The sequence below is a fragment of the Loxodonta africana genome, chromosome 12 (genome assembly GCF_030014295.1).
Source record: "Loxodonta africana isolate mLoxAfr1 chromosome 12, mLoxAfr1.hap2, whole genome shotgun sequence".
Lineage (NCBI taxonomy): Eukaryota > Metazoa > Chordata > Mammalia > Proboscidea > Elephantidae > Loxodonta > Loxodonta africana.
Genome location: NC_087353.1, coordinates 5,593,581 through 5,608,842, shown reverse-complemented (window position 1 = coordinate 5,608,842; position 15,262 = coordinate 5,593,581). Strand labels below are relative to the sequence as shown.

At 40.9% G+C, this 15,262-nt stretch overlaps 1 protein-coding gene across 25 annotated transcripts in view; it reads left to right on the top strand.

Annotated features, from left to right (window-relative positions):
• The window catches only part of KBTBD11 (kelch repeat and BTB domain containing 11), a 55,718-nt gene that overhangs the window by 22,250 nt on the left and 18,206 nt on the right, over positions 1-15,262 (top strand). For 12 of the 25 annotated variants that reach the window (XM_064294966.1, XM_064294953.1, XM_064294952.1 and 9 more), the window contains one exon: positions 14,002-14,164. The exons of the other annotated variants lie outside the window; for them this stretch is intronic. The gene's annotated coding sequence lies outside the window, so the exon portion shown is untranslated. The remainder of the gene's footprint in view (positions 1-14,001; positions 14,165-15,262) is intronic. 25 annotated transcript variants of the gene reach the window in all.

Below are 15,262 nucleotides of genomic sequence, written 5' to 3'. Positions count from 1 at the left end.
GAGGGAGTCAACAGCACTTTGTAAGAAGAGCATGTGGAATGGGATATACTGATGGACCATCTTTGAAAATGGCCACAACCTTGCATGACCTGGCCTCCACCTATCTTCCCAGCTCCTTTCCTCCTTGCTTTCTACTCTAAGTGACTAGAATTGTAATAATTCCTCAAATGCGTTATGTTGTTTACCATCTTCCAGCCTTGTGTGTGCACTCCTTTCTGCCTAGCATGGTCTCCCACCCTCCTTGTTGTCATCTGGCTAATTCCAGCTCTTCCTGTACATCTCTGCAGATATATCGCCTTCTCAGGGAAGCTTTCCTTGACTTTCCAGGGTGGGTCTTTTCCCTTGTTATTCTTCTGCCTCATACTGATCAAAGCGCTTTTCATATCTATAATCATTTAATTAATCATGTGTTTAAGGGGCTCTGGTGGCACAGTGGTTAAGAGCTACAGCTGCCAACCAGAAGGTCAGCAGTTAGAATCCACCAGCCGCTCCTTGGAAAGCCCACATTTAATGTTTGTTGTGTTCTTCCTTAGACTAAAATCTCCCTGAAAGGAGGTTCCTTATCTGTCTTATTCACTGTGGTTTCTCAGTGTCTGGCACACAGTGTTGCATGTATTAGCTCTCAATGAGGTTGGTTGACTGGTTTACTGAGAAAATTTCAAATTAAAGCACTTCATACTAAATGTAAGCATCTCCACTAGAATGTAAGCTCTGTAAGGTCAGTTTTTTTTTTTTTTTCTCCCCAATTCTGTTCACTATTGTATCTTTCGAGCCTAGAAGTGTGCCTGCTGTATGGTACCAAAAACCCAGTGCTGTCGAGTCAACTCTGACTCATAGTGACCCTATAGGACAGCGTAAAGCTGCCCCATAGAGTTTCCAAGGAGCGCCTGGTGGATTTGAACTGCCGACCCTTTGGTTAGCAACTGTAGTACTTAACCACTATGCCACCTGGGCTCTAATATATATTTGTTGAATGAATGAATAAGTTAGTGAATGAAAAAGAAGTATATACTAATAAAGATCTCTAGTGCTCAATTTTAGACATTATGCCTACAAGGTGGAATGGTTGCTCCAAGCTCTAAATGGATTAAAATTACATGTTGCTAGGAGAGAAGGTCTCATCTTTCCTTGATCCTTTTGTCAAATAGAGTATCTGTTTAGTGCAGTTATGTCAATAGGATAATGTGAATATGAATGCTAGGAGAGAAGGTCTCATCTTACCTTGATCCTTTTGTCAAATAGGGTATCTATTTAGTGCAGTTTATGTCAACAGGATAATGTGGTGAATATGAATGCTAGGAGAGAAGATCTCATCTTGGGTTGATCCTTTTGACAAACAGGATATCTAGAGTAGAATTATGTCAACAGGATAATGTGGTGAATATGAAATGTGACAAGCACAGTGTGTTTGATGATAACTGTAAGTCGTGGCTTTGTTATTTATTGTCACTTTGCATGAGTCATTCACCTGTGCAAACTCCTGTGCTTCAAAGAGTGGGTGGAAATCACTCTCTGATTAAACACAGAAATAAGATGAAATATCTTTAGGTATATGTAATCATTTTGGCATAGAAGTCAAGATATACAATAAGAACCATCAACTTCATTTCTTTTGTATCAGACAGCAAGGTGGTTCATTTTTAATGCAAGTATTCTTACTATTTGTTGTATTAATATGACCATGTGTAAGGTTTTTTTTTTTTTCTTGTGCTTTAGGTGAAAGTTTGCACTGCAAATTAGTTTGTCATTCAAAAATTCCTATCAAAATTTTATGACCCCTCACCCCCGTAACCATCAAAAATTGTTTTTTTCTGTGTGTAAACCTTTTCTTGAGTTTTTATAATAGTGGTCTCCTACAATATTTGTCCTTTTGTAATTATTTCATTCAGCATAATGCCCTCCAGATGCATCCATGTTGTGAGATGTTTTGAGGATTCATCGTTGTTCTTTATGGTTGTGTAGTATTTAGCCCACTGTGTGCTTATGTAAGGATTCGACATTTCGAGGGGAAATGTTGAGATAGAAGATATAGGCCCAGTTTTTGTACCATATGAAATAGCAATGTGAAACTTGTTAGGTGAGCCACATGAAACGATAAATTATCCTAGAGTAGAAGTTGCCACAAGGTACAGTTAAGTGCTTTTTAGTCAGGGAAATCTCATGCTGCTGTGACCACGGCCTGAGGTTACAGGTTTGTGGAGGCGGGGGGGGCCTTCTGTGAAATGAGAGGTACTCGTGGCTGCCAGCGAAGCCTCCGACAAATAGAGGTGCTGTTACACAGCAAAAAGTGATTGGGGGCAGAGACATTGACAGCATCTCTTCCATAGGGTTCTATTTATTGCCTTTTCTCAGAAGGCACCAGCAAGAGGGTAGTAGCAGATAAATAACTGAAAGCTTTCAGTGTGACCTCAGTAACTTAATCAACCTGACCCCAGAAACCGTGTCTGCTTGTTGCAATAGCTAAGTCTGCTGCAGCGCCATGGAATTCGTAGAAATCTTTAGTAATTGTTGAATCTTAGACTTGTTCTCTTAGTTTGTTTCATATTTCTGGAACTGGGATAATGCAGTATAGCAAAAAAGGATACAAGGATCATAGGATCTTGGTTCTAATTTTAGCACCAACACTAATTAGCTGTGTGATCTTGAGCAGGTCAATTGCCCTATCTGGGTCTCAATTTCTTCCTGTTTTTGTAAAAGCGAGGGAGGGTTGAACTAGATACGTTATTCAGTCTACCTGAACTTCAACATTTTGAGTTTTGAGAAGGGCTTTAGGGATATTTGTGTGTATGTATGTGTGTGTATATATATATATAAGTTTTATATAACTTATATATATATATTTTCTAATTCTAAAAGTAATAACATATTGATTACAGAAAGTTTGAAGAATACTAAAAAGTTCTAATTCTAAAAGTAATAACATATTGATTACAGAAAGTTTGAAGAATACTAAAAAGTATGAAAGAAAATAATTCATAATCTCACTATCAATATGCCCTTTAAACTTTCTGATGTTTTTCTGAATGTTTTTTTTCTTTCCCTGGGTGTGTGTGTATGTGTGTGTATTTTTTTTTTTAATTGCATGTGCCATTTTGTGTCCTGGTCTTTAAATTCAGCATTGTGGTTGAAGTATTTTCACATAACCGTAGAAAACATTGAGAACGTGGTTTTTAGTACCTGCATATAAATGTAATTTACGAATCAGATTCCTTGTTTGTTTATTATTCTGGCACTTTCCTAACAAAGACGCTGTGGAACATATCCTTCTACTGACTCTCTGGAGACATCTCTGAGCTTTTTTGTTCTTGTCAGCCTTTTCATGTTTTGGGTAAGGTTGCACTTTGATAAGATTTTTTCTTTGAACATTTTATTGTGCTTCAGGTGAAAGTTTAGAGAGCAAATTAGCTTCCCGTTCAATAATTTATACGCAGCTTATTTTGTGGTTTGATAAGGTTTGTGAAAGACTTGGCTGGTTTTCCCTGAGGCCTGCAGTGTGTGGGGTGCCTGACTCACTGCTCCGTCACCAGCTGTAATTAAAGGCAAAAGGACACCGAGGCCCCAGAACCAGCAGTGACTCGCTCAAGGTCACTACTTGTATGGGATTAATTTCCTCGTCACAGATTAAAAGCCAAACTGCACCTAGACTTCAGCTTTCTCAAGAGGCAGTCTGCCTTATCTCCCGCTGTCTGGTACTGCCTCCTAAGTCACCTTGTATGCCACTCCCACGCCCTAAAATACCTCTGTCTTCTCAGGTCATCAGCTCTTAGCTCTTCAGCCAGGAGTTAAAGGCCCCTCAAAATCTGTCCCTGATTATGATGTTCTTTTTCATAAATTCATGTTCCACTCCAGCTGGTAGAAGGCTCCTTTTAATGCCTCTTCTGCCACGTGAATTTCCTCCTTCTGACCTTGGACCCCAGGGAGTTTACCTTTTCCTGGTTCCTTACTTCCCGTCTGTTGGTTTAGTTTGTAACACTCGACTCAGGATTCCATGTGTAATCTCATTATAGGTCTTTCTGTTTTTGTTCTTTAATTAGTTTTGCTCAACTGTACCTCTGTGAGGAAACCCTGGTGGCCTAAGCAGTTAAGAGCTCCAGCTGCTAACCAAAAGGTCAGCAGTTTGAATCTACCAGGCCCTTCTTGGAAACTCTGTGGGGCAGTTCTACTCAGCCCTGTAGACTCACTGTGAGTCAGAATCGACTTGACGGCATTGGGTTTGGTTTTCTTTTTTTTTTTTTTTATTATTCCTTCATGAGGAGCCTTAGTGGCACAGAGGTTAAGAGCTCTTGACTGCTAACCAAAAGGTCGGTAGTTTGAATCCACCAGGTGCTCCTTGGAAACCCTATGGGGCTGTTCTACTCTGTCCTGTAGGATCACTATGAATCAAAATGGACACCATGCCAATGGGTTTGTTTTTTTCTTTTTTTAAATACCTCCATGAAGGAGCCTTGGTGGTGCAGTGGTTAAGTGCTCAGCTGCTAACTGGAAGGTAGGCGATTCAGACCCATCAGCCACTCGTGGAGAGAAAGATGCTTCAATATGCTTCCGTAAAGATTACAGTCTAGGAAACCCTGTGGTGCAGTTCTTCTCTGTCCTGTAGGGTTGGTATGAGTCAGAATTGACTGCGTGAGGGCTGAGTTTATGACTTTTCACATTGTGCCTACAAGATCTAGGATCCTTGCTGCCGTTTTTAGTTGCTGTCTAGTCAGTTCCAACTTGTGGTGACCCCATGTGTGCAAAGCAGAACTGCGCCACAGGGTTTTCAAGGCTATAGCCTTTCAGAAGTAGATCAGTAGGTCTTTCTTCTGAGGCACCTCTGGGGGGCTTCGAACTGTCAGCCTTTTGGCAAATAGTCCAGCACTTTACCATTTCCGCCACCCAGGAACTACTTGTACACATAAGGCAATGAATGTTGAATCAAAATAAATTATAAATGTGTTAGCGCAGCATTCCCAATTACAGATAGTCTGTGGTTTACGACTGGGTTCCGTTCCAATGACCCTATTGTAAGTCAGTTCTGATGTAAGCCAAATACCTCACTTTTTTTTTTAGCTTTCATTATTATTGCCTTTTATGATCACTGTCTTTATAAATCCAGTCTTTGTTTGTCTTTGGGGATTGGAAACATTACATATAAACTTACGAAATATTTTAACACATACATAAACAATACAGAAATCATAAAAATTTACTCCAATGATGAAGGAGAGATGAACAGTGTTGGCATTTTGTCAGTCACAGTAATAACTCTACTTGTGGAAGGTTCTGGATCATTTGGATTATCCCTGGGAGTGGGGATGGCATTTCTGGTCAGAAAATTAGTGAGAGTTGTCCGTATGGTCCTTTTCTTTTTTCCTTCATATATTTTACGGCACTGTGTCATTGTTTTCCAAATCTGCCTATTGACTTTAGCAAAGCGATCAGTGTTTGGATCTATGTTTTCAAGCAACTGAAACCCCTGATTTAGTTTAGAAAAACTCCAGCTATTCATTTCACTGTAAAATTTTTTGACAACTGTCTTAGGCTGGATTCTCTAGAGAAGCAAAACCAGTAAAGCATATAAATATATATAGAGAGAGATTTATATCAAGGAAACAGCTCCAAGACCGTGTATCAGGATAGAAGCCTTTCCCAAATCTCGGAGCCGCAGAACCTGGTGAACCCAAGATCAGCAGGTTGGAGAGCAGGGCTCCCGCTCATAGGCTGTGAAGGTCAAGGAATCTCAAGGTTGCAGGCAAGATCACGAGATTTCTCCTGATTCATGTAGCTGCAGGCGCTGGCAAACCCAAGATTGGCAGGTCAGGGAGCAGAACTCTTGCTCGAAGGCTGTGAAGATTGAAGAATGCCAAGATGGACAGATAAGCTGCTAGCTCAAGTCCCGAGAACCAGAGGTCAGACGAGACAGCTGCTGGATCCAGAACAAGCCAAGAACCTTGGCAAGAGGAGTAGGAAGAAAGTAAGCAGCGGGAGGTGGGGAGATGAAGGCTGAGGGGGTGGTGAGCTGCCACAGGCCCCATCTCCACTGGTACCACTCAACAGATTCCAAGATGGGAGTGATCACATATCAGATTTCAACAGGGAAGCGATCACAACATTATACAACTGCCAAAACACTGAGAATCATGGCCCAGCCAAGTTGACACACAATCTTAACCATCACAACAACTTCTTTCTTTCTTCCTCATTATTTCTTTGTTCTTCAGCATTTCTTTCCCCTTCAAAATCCATTAAGTCCTGATATGTCAATTCTCCTTCTTTGTGATCTGTGAACCGTTCCACATCAGCAGCAAACCCATTGCTGTCAAGTTGATTCTGACTCATAGCGACCCAATAGGACAGAGTAGAGCTGCCCCATAGGGTTCCCAGGGAGTGGCTGATGGATTTGAACTATTGACCTTTTGGTTAATAGCTGAGCCCTTAACCACTGTGTCACCAGAGCTACGAAGTTCTAAATTCCGCATTCTTGCCATATGGACGATTGTTCCACTGATCTCTTCCATCATATTATCCTGATCAAGCGCTTGGAGCGTGTGCACATAATTCAGCAATTTTTCCCGTATTCCCTGCATGCATTTTCCCATAACTCCCTCCCAGGAAGACGCGGTGTTCCAGATACAGTGGTTTGTTGTAACTTGAATATGTCGTAAGTTGGGGCCGACTTGTAGTCTGCAATCTGCTTTAGCGTAGCATAGGTATCGTTTTGAAAAAGAAAATTTTATTGAATTTTGACGTACAAATTGGAAGTATGCATAAAAAGTCAGGTATTAACAGCTAGGTGAATTTTTTGGCACAGTGGTTAAGAGCTTGGCTGCTAACCAAAAGGTTGGCAGTTCAAATCCACCAGCTGCTCCTTGGAAACCCTGTGGACAGTTCTACTGTGTCCTATAGGGTTGCTATGAGTCAGGCACCAGCTCGACGGCAATGAGTTTTTGGCTTTTTGGTAAATGTGTCATGAGCATTTAGAATTGTGTTGAATACCTAATTAATTCCAGTAGAAAGCTGCACCATTTGGGCAAATCCAACACACTCTTTAAATTCTCTTTGATTAGTGTCATCTCCTGAGGTGAAACCTATTAATGATGTTGAGCACAGGTTAGTAGCAGGTCATTGCACTTTATAAGCGATTTTAGGAACGTATAAATTGCAGCGTTTGTTTGTTTTCACGTCCCCTGCTATATGATTTTCTGTGATGTGAAGACAATGTTTTTTAATTTGGGTTTTTAGGCTATCATCTGAGTGCTTTTATGGGCACAAAAAGCAATATAAGAATTTCATAGCTCCGGTTCACCTCTTTTAGAAGTTTACACACTTTTGAATTAAGGTGGGTGGGTAAGTACTGTTTGATAAAGTATCGGGAGCCCTGATGGCACAACAGTTAAGTGCTCGGCTGCTAACCAAAAGATTGGCTGTTGGAACCTAGTGGCTCTGTGGGAGAAGGAAGGCGATCTGCTCCCATAACAGCCCAGAAAATCCAATGAGGCAGTTCTGCTCTGTCCCGTGGGGTCGCTATGAGTCGAAATTGACTCACTAGCACCTAATAGCAACAAAGTATTGGGTTCTCATACCATAAATGTTTATTTCATCAGATTTTCTAGTGTCTGCAGAAACTTCTATAGAAAATCAAAAGCCCTTTCAAAGAGCACTTGTTGCTGAGGGGCAGGGACTAGGGTACCTATTGGAAAGCCACGATGCCTCTGGGAGGTGGCATGACCACTTGTTTGAGACCACCCAAAGAGAAGGTACCTGACTGGTCAAGAAGAGTCTTCTTGGCAAGAGAAGGAGCCCTGGTGGTGTAATGGTTAAGAGCTAGGCTGCTAACCAGTTCAAATCCACCAGCTACTCCTCGAAAGCCGTATGGGGCAGTTCTGTTCTGTCCCATAGGGTCACTGTGAGTCGGAATTGACTTGACAGCAATGAGTTCTTGGCAAGAGAAGGTACATTTGCTGGAGGAAAATCCTTCGCTGTGACCTTTTAGCCCCTTGATTATGTGTTTATAATGCTGGAGTTTGCATCTACCTCAGAAGCTCATCAGAATAAAATATGAAGGTGTGCTATGGTTCTGTGCAGAGAGACCCAGTCATGACCTTGCTTTATTGTTTTAAAACTGTCTGGTACACTTAGGGAGTTTCCACATCTTAATGAGAATTTCAAACGCTGGACAGACTGTGGGGGAGATATCATTGCATAAAACGGTCTGTCTGTGGTGCCCAGCAAACTGTGTGCACAGTCACAGCCTCATCAGTCCCCTGGAGAGCTGTCTTCAGCTTTAACTTGGATGTCTCACTATGCTGTTTACCAAAATGGGATCGTTGTTTTCCAGAATAATCATCTCTGTGAGACCAAAATATCCTCCTCATCTTGAACTCACCACACCCTTTAAACTCAAACCTGCATTTTAGGGGGGGAAAAAAAAGAAATAAAAATCAATATATTGACAGCTCTCATCTATAAACCCTATGTAGTCACATGTTAAAAGAATTTGTGAAGACAACAAATGAAAGAACACAAAGGTTTTTTCGATTTAATCTCAAGGCTGATACAGAGCTTTTACAGCCATCCTCGCTACTACTTCAGGACCACCTGGATTTCAGATGATCTGTCCTGCTGTTCCCATAAGTACACTCATGTATCTTGATTTCTGCTGCAAAAATAATGGCTAAAAGGTCAACAGCAATGACAGATAAATTATCATTTCATCTGCCCTCCCTTCACATTCAGGTTCTCCTTTTCCACAGTCACCTGATGTTTGAGAATAGACCAGAATAAATTTGAGTCTGGATAAATTCCCGATGTCTTTCTCTGTAATTTCCAACCTCGTATCTCTGTAAGCTACTCTAAGGCACCTTCTCTTCAGTCACTCGAACTCAGAAAGTACAGTCTTTCTTGAGTGTCAGTTAGATGAGCCAAATCTCAGGTAATTTCTGTAGACGTAAAGCAGTTAGTTCTCCTTGTTCTGGGATTACTAAGCCTGGATAAAAAAAAAAAAATTTTTTTTTTACAAATTAGATGACCTCCCATTTTTGAGAATTGTGCTGACAATTTTCATGATGCAGGTGTATAAACAAGACCATAAACCAAACGTTGGATTGTAAGTTACACCGGAAAGAGCAAAGCCTGAGGATCTTTTTGTTAAATAGTGGCCAAACCGGAACAACAACAACAACAAAAAGAACAAAACAGGGCGAAAAACTTGGGGAGAGGTGTTTCTGCGTTATTTGCATTTTATACCAACAATGGTAAATCAAGAAGTGGAATTAATAGAAAAGGCACTGGGTTGGAAACCAGGCTGTTTACACTCTGGATCTGAGCCTGCCAATAACTTGTTTTGTCATCTTGAACAAGTCTGTCTTTTATAAAATCAAGAGTTTAGAACTTTAAAAATCACAAAATGTAAGTTTTTATTGAAATTTCCCATTAAAAAAACCCACGGCCATCGAGTCACTTCTGACACGTAGCGACCCTGTAGGAGAGTGGAGTTGCCCCATAGGGTTTCCAAGGCTGTGATCTTTGCAGAAGCAGACTGCCCTATCTTTCTCCCGTGGAGTAGCTGGTGGATTCGAACTGCCAACCTTTCCGACCTTTTGGTCAGCAGCTGAGTGCTTAACCACTGTGCCACCAAGGCTTCTTCAAATTTCCCATATTTCAAATTAATTGGAACTTTGAGCACCAGGTAATGATACTCTTAAGTTATTTCAAATGTTGGAGTATTTGAGTAACTTAAGAGCGTTGTTACCTGATGACTGACTTTACTTATTTATGTTTACAGTTGTATGGCTTTCATTGATTTTTAGTGGTAGGCCAGATGAACTATGTAGTTGATGATGGTAGCTATTTACAAATATAGAATTGTAAATTATAAAATATTTCAAATACCATAAATAATATAATAAAAAGAAACACATACCCTGTCAGTATTTAATCATGTTATAATTTTCCATATATGCTTTTAATTATTTTTTTTTCAAGAAACTAAAGAATACAAAGACCCCATTTTTCCGTTCCTTTTCGGAAGTAGCCACTATAGCAGAATTCATGTCTACCTCTCCTTTCTGTGTTTTTATACTTCTGCGTATGACGTAGATGATTATTTAAAATTTATGTAACTGAATTCTACTCTGTCTTTCTGGAAACTGCAAACCTTCAAAAATTCAAAACTGTGCTTTTGAAACTTACCCACATTGATACACATACATCCAGTTCCTTCATTTTAATGTGTGTAGTAATTTTAGCAGTAATACCAAATCAGTGTAAAAGTAGCTTAATCAGCTTTTTTTCTGTATGAGAGGGCACAGTGCAATGTTTCTACAAGACAAAACCTGCCATTTTAAAAGCTATCAGTGTAAGACAGGGAGCAAAGGCCCTGAGATCGGAGGGTGCCTGTTTGAGAGATAGTGAAGAGACTGTGTGGTTAGAGGAGAAGCAAGTAAAAAGAGAAATAGCCTGTACTATCAGGGAGATAATAGGGGATTGAGTGTGGAACCTAGAGACTTAGTAAGACAGGGAACAGAGGGGCCCCCAAATCTGCAAACGAAGTAATAAGAAATGGGCCAGGGCACAGAAACAAAGCCATTGCCCAGAACAATGGGGCAGGGTATCTAAAATAGCTTGCAAACTTCTTTAAAGTTGCCTTTCAGAAGCAGCTGGAGAAAACCAGGCCCAGGGACATGCACAGAACATCCACCTGTGACTGCTATGTGACCTCCCACCAGGGGCAGTGAAGGGCTACGGCCCCAGCCAGGGACTAGAACCCGGGGAGTGAGAGACTGCGCAGGCGTGACACCCCATGATAAGTCTTGCTACAAATCCCAGAGGTCTCCAGGACAGGAGCCATCTTGGAAAGCTGCTGCACATGCAACCTAGTTAACATATCCCCACCTGTGCCTATGAATAAACATGAATCTTTTCCCGCCCAAGAACTTGTAAAAACTCAGGCCTGTCCTTTGTTCCCTGAGATGAGGGTAAGTGTTGCTCTAGGCCCTCCTCGTCTCCACTTGCAAGCCTCTTCAATAAAGCTTTGCTCGTGTGGAAAACTATGTGCCGTACATGCCCATTCTTGACCAGTGAGAGCCAAGAACCTTATTCCGGTAACAAGTGGATTCCCTTTGTGAGTAAGATCATGAAATCTGTGGACTTGGTCCTGCATGACCTGCCTTGCGCTGACCCAGACAGCCTCGCCCCTGGCCTCCTCGTTTGCTCACTACACTCAAGCCTCCTTGTAGTTTCTAGAACTGGTTAAGCTTGTTTCTGCCTCAGGGACTTCACTCTTGTTTTCTCTTCTATCTACCTGTTATGTTGGATTGTGTTCCCCAGAAATGTGTGTCAACTTGGCTAGGCTATGATTCCCAGTATTGTGTGGCTGTCCACCACTTTGTGATCTGATGCAATTATCCTTTGGGTTATAAATCCTAACCTCTGGTGCAGTGGTTAAGAACTCAGCTGCTAACCAAAAGGTCAGCAGTTCGAATCCACTAGCTGCTCCTTGGAAACCTATGGGATAGTTTTGCTCTGTATTGTAGCGTCACTATGAGTCGGAATCAACTCAAAGGAGGTGGTTTTATGGTGTTAATGAGGCAGGATTAGAGGCAATTATGTTAATGAGGCAGGACACAATCTATAGGATTAAGTTGTGTCTTGAGTCAGTCTCTTTTGAGATATAAAAGAGAGCATTCAGCAGAGAGGAGAGGGACCTCATGCCACCAAGAAAGAAGTGCTGGGAGCACAGTATGTCCATTGGACCCAGGGTCCCTGTGCTGAGAGGCTCCTATGCCAGGGGAAGATTGATAACAAGGACCTTCCCCCAGAGCCTACAGAGAGAGAAAGCCTTCCCCTGGAGCTGGCACCCTGAATTTGGACTTCTAGCCTCCTCCTAAACTGTGAGAGAATAAACTTCTGTTTGTTAAAGTCATCCACTTGTGGTATTTCTGTTGTAGCAGCACTAGATGACTAAGACATGCTTGTTATCTGGCTAACTCCTACCCCTCTGTCTGGTTTTGCCTTAAATTTCCTTCTCAGAGATGTCTCCCTTGACCCCATAGTAGAAATCCAGTCCTTCTGTCATAATCTCTTAGAGTCTTGTTTATATTTCCTTCATTGCATTTATCGTGATTTGTAATTTCATAAGAATTTGTATAATGGCTTAAAATTTGCCTTCCTCACTAGACTGTAAACTCCAGGGGGCCTGGGACCAACTCTGTTTTGTTCATTGCTATTTTTCTAGTATCTAGAACACTATCTGGTACATTGTAGGTGTTCAGTATGTATTTGCAAATGAATGAATACTTTTTAACTCTCAGTATTATGGTAGTCAATCAGAATTGACAGATTGAGCAATTGTGAAAGTATATAAAATTTATTTAATCCAGGTGCCATGGATTGAATTGTGTTCCCCAAAAATATGTGTGTCAATTTGGCTAGGCCAATATTCTCAGTATTGTGTGATTGTCCACCATTTTGTCATCTGATGTGATTTTCCTATGTGTCGTAAATCCTATCTCTATGATCTTGATAAGATGAGATGAGCAACATTATGTTAATGAGGTAGGGCTCAATCTGCAAGATTGGATTGTGTCTTGAGCCAATCTCTTTTGAGATATAAAACAAGCAGAGAGACATGGGAACCTCATACCATCAAGAAAATACAGATAGGAGCATGCACTGAGAAGCTCCTAGTCTGGGGGAAGATTGGTGACAAGGACCTTCCTCTAGAACTGAAAGAGAAAGCTTCCCCTAGAGCTGGCATCCTGAATTCGGACTTCTAGCCTCCTAGACTGTGAGAGAACAAATTTCCATTTGTTAAAGCCATCCACTTATGGTATTTCAATTATAGCAGCACTAGATGACTAAGACACCAGGTATCTCTCATTTCTGACTCCAGCTTCCCATCACTGGTAGGCCACACAGCTTTGATTTTAATGGTTTCACAAAATTCCTCTCTCCAGAGTCTCCGTGATTCTGTGTTCTTGGTGTTCATACTGTATGTTTGGCTAAATAAATAATTCTTGAATCTGAGGCAGAAGAAAGGGCAGATGCTTCATATTTCATAACTTTCCGAGTCTGCACCCCAAAGGCAGTTACAGAAACTTAAAGCATAATTTGCAGTTACCTAACTTTGAGACTCTTTTGAATGAATGTGCAGATGTATTTTCAACCAGTTTTTTTAAACTGTGGTAAATTATATATGTCATTGTTGTTAGGTGCCGTCAAGTCGGTTCCGACTCATAGCAACCCTATGTATGACAGAACGAAACACTGCCCAGTCCTGTGCCATCTTCACAATTGTTACGTTTGAGCCCATTGTTCCAGCCACTGTGTCAATCCATCTCCTTGAGGGTCTTCTCCTTTTTTTGCTGACCCTCTACTTTACCAAGCATGATGTCCTTCTCTAGGGACTGGTCCCTCCTGATAACATGTCCAAAGTACATGAGATGAAGTCTTGCCATTCTCGCTTCTAAGGAGTATTCTGGCTGTATTTCTTCCAAGACAGACTTCCTCTTTAAATTATATCAACTATATATATATATATATGTATATATAGTTCTTGTTATTATTGGGTGCTGTCAAGTCGATTTCAATTCGCAGTGACCTCATGTGACACAGTAGAATAGCCAGGTCTTTCTCCCAGGGAGTCCTGCCAACCTTTCAGTTAGCAGCCAAATGCTTAACAGTTGTGCCACTAGGGCTCCATATACATATATATATATATACATATACACACACACACAACCCAAAATCAAAGCTGTTGCCGTTGATTCTATTCTGACTCTTGGTGACCCTATAGGACAAAGTAGAACTGCCCCATAGGGTTTCTAGGGAGTGGCAGGTGGATTCAAACTGCTGACCTTTTGGTTAGCAGCCTGAGCTCCACCAGGGCTCCAGGTATATAAAAAATATATATGTATAAAAAATATGTATGTATAAAACCATTTGCCACTTAAACATTTTTTACAGGTACAATTCAGTGACATTAATTCAACCAATTTTTGTTTTGTTTTCCATTCTTCAAAGTCTGGGATTCCAGTAAGCTCAGGACTCAAGTGCAGTAACTAGAAATGAGTTCAGATACCAGTTGTTCACTACTGAATCTTGCTTTAGACTGAGTCTGAATGCACAACACTTCCTTGAACAAGACAGCGTTGGCTTTTATGCTCGTCCTCCAATTTCAAGTTTGGTAAGTTCAGATGTATTATCCCATCACCAGTGAAGGGATGTCTTGTGAGGCACGAAGCTCTAACAGTGTGTATCTCAGAACTCTTGAATTTACAGAAAGGAAAACCTATGATGTGATGAAGAAAGGAGGTCAGTAAATGCATATAGTAAGTTTTCATGACCTAGTTGCCCAACAGTATTCATGTACATTTAATCTGTTTCTCAACTTCCTCCAAGTAGCTCATAACTGGTAATAGTTAAGGGTACAGGCACAAAGAAAACTCATAGCTGTTATCACTTCCTCCATTACATCATGCAGTGAACCTGACCTGAACAGTGCAAAACACACACCCTCCAGTGGATGAGGCAAAGGAAGGTGGGCTGAGCCACTCGGATTAGTGACTGAAAATACATGGTTGATATTATATTTTTTCCTTTTCCTTGCAAGTGCCTCATCAAGAGCAAATGAGTTCAGCTTCCCCATGTTTAGACCAGACATCTTAGAGTCTTCACCATTAGGAGTTAATCCCTATTAATTCACATTGGCCCAGCTAATGTTGTGAAAAAATAATCTCAGGCATTATTTTTGTTCAGGCAACATGTTAACTGCTCATGAAACGAATAAGAGGAGTATTTTGGGTGTCCAACCAATTGGATGTTGGTTTTAGTCTGTTGCTAAGCTTGCTTGCTTTTTCTGAGAGTAGTAACTTAATGTTTCTGTGCTTCAGTTTTCTCACATACTAGATCAGGGTAATGGTAGTTCTTCTACCTGTCTCACATGTGAATTATGAGACTAAAATGTGAAAATTGCTGTGAAAGCAGCAGGAACCAAGTTTAGATTAATGTTGGTGGGATTGTTAGTGCTTTTTATTGTCCTCTTAGGCCGAGTATTCTGTAAAATATGGGAACTCCATTGTTCTCTGGAGTGGGAACTCCTGCTCATGAATGCTTAAGCATGGGCCAGGATCTGTGCTGTGCTAAGCTCTTTGTAAACATCCCATTTAATCCTCATGACAACCCAGTGAGGTAGGTATTTGTTTTTCGTCAGAATTATTTCAGTTTCCAGGTACAGGAATCCTACTCATACTAACTTAAGCCAGAAATGGAACTTATTAGCTCA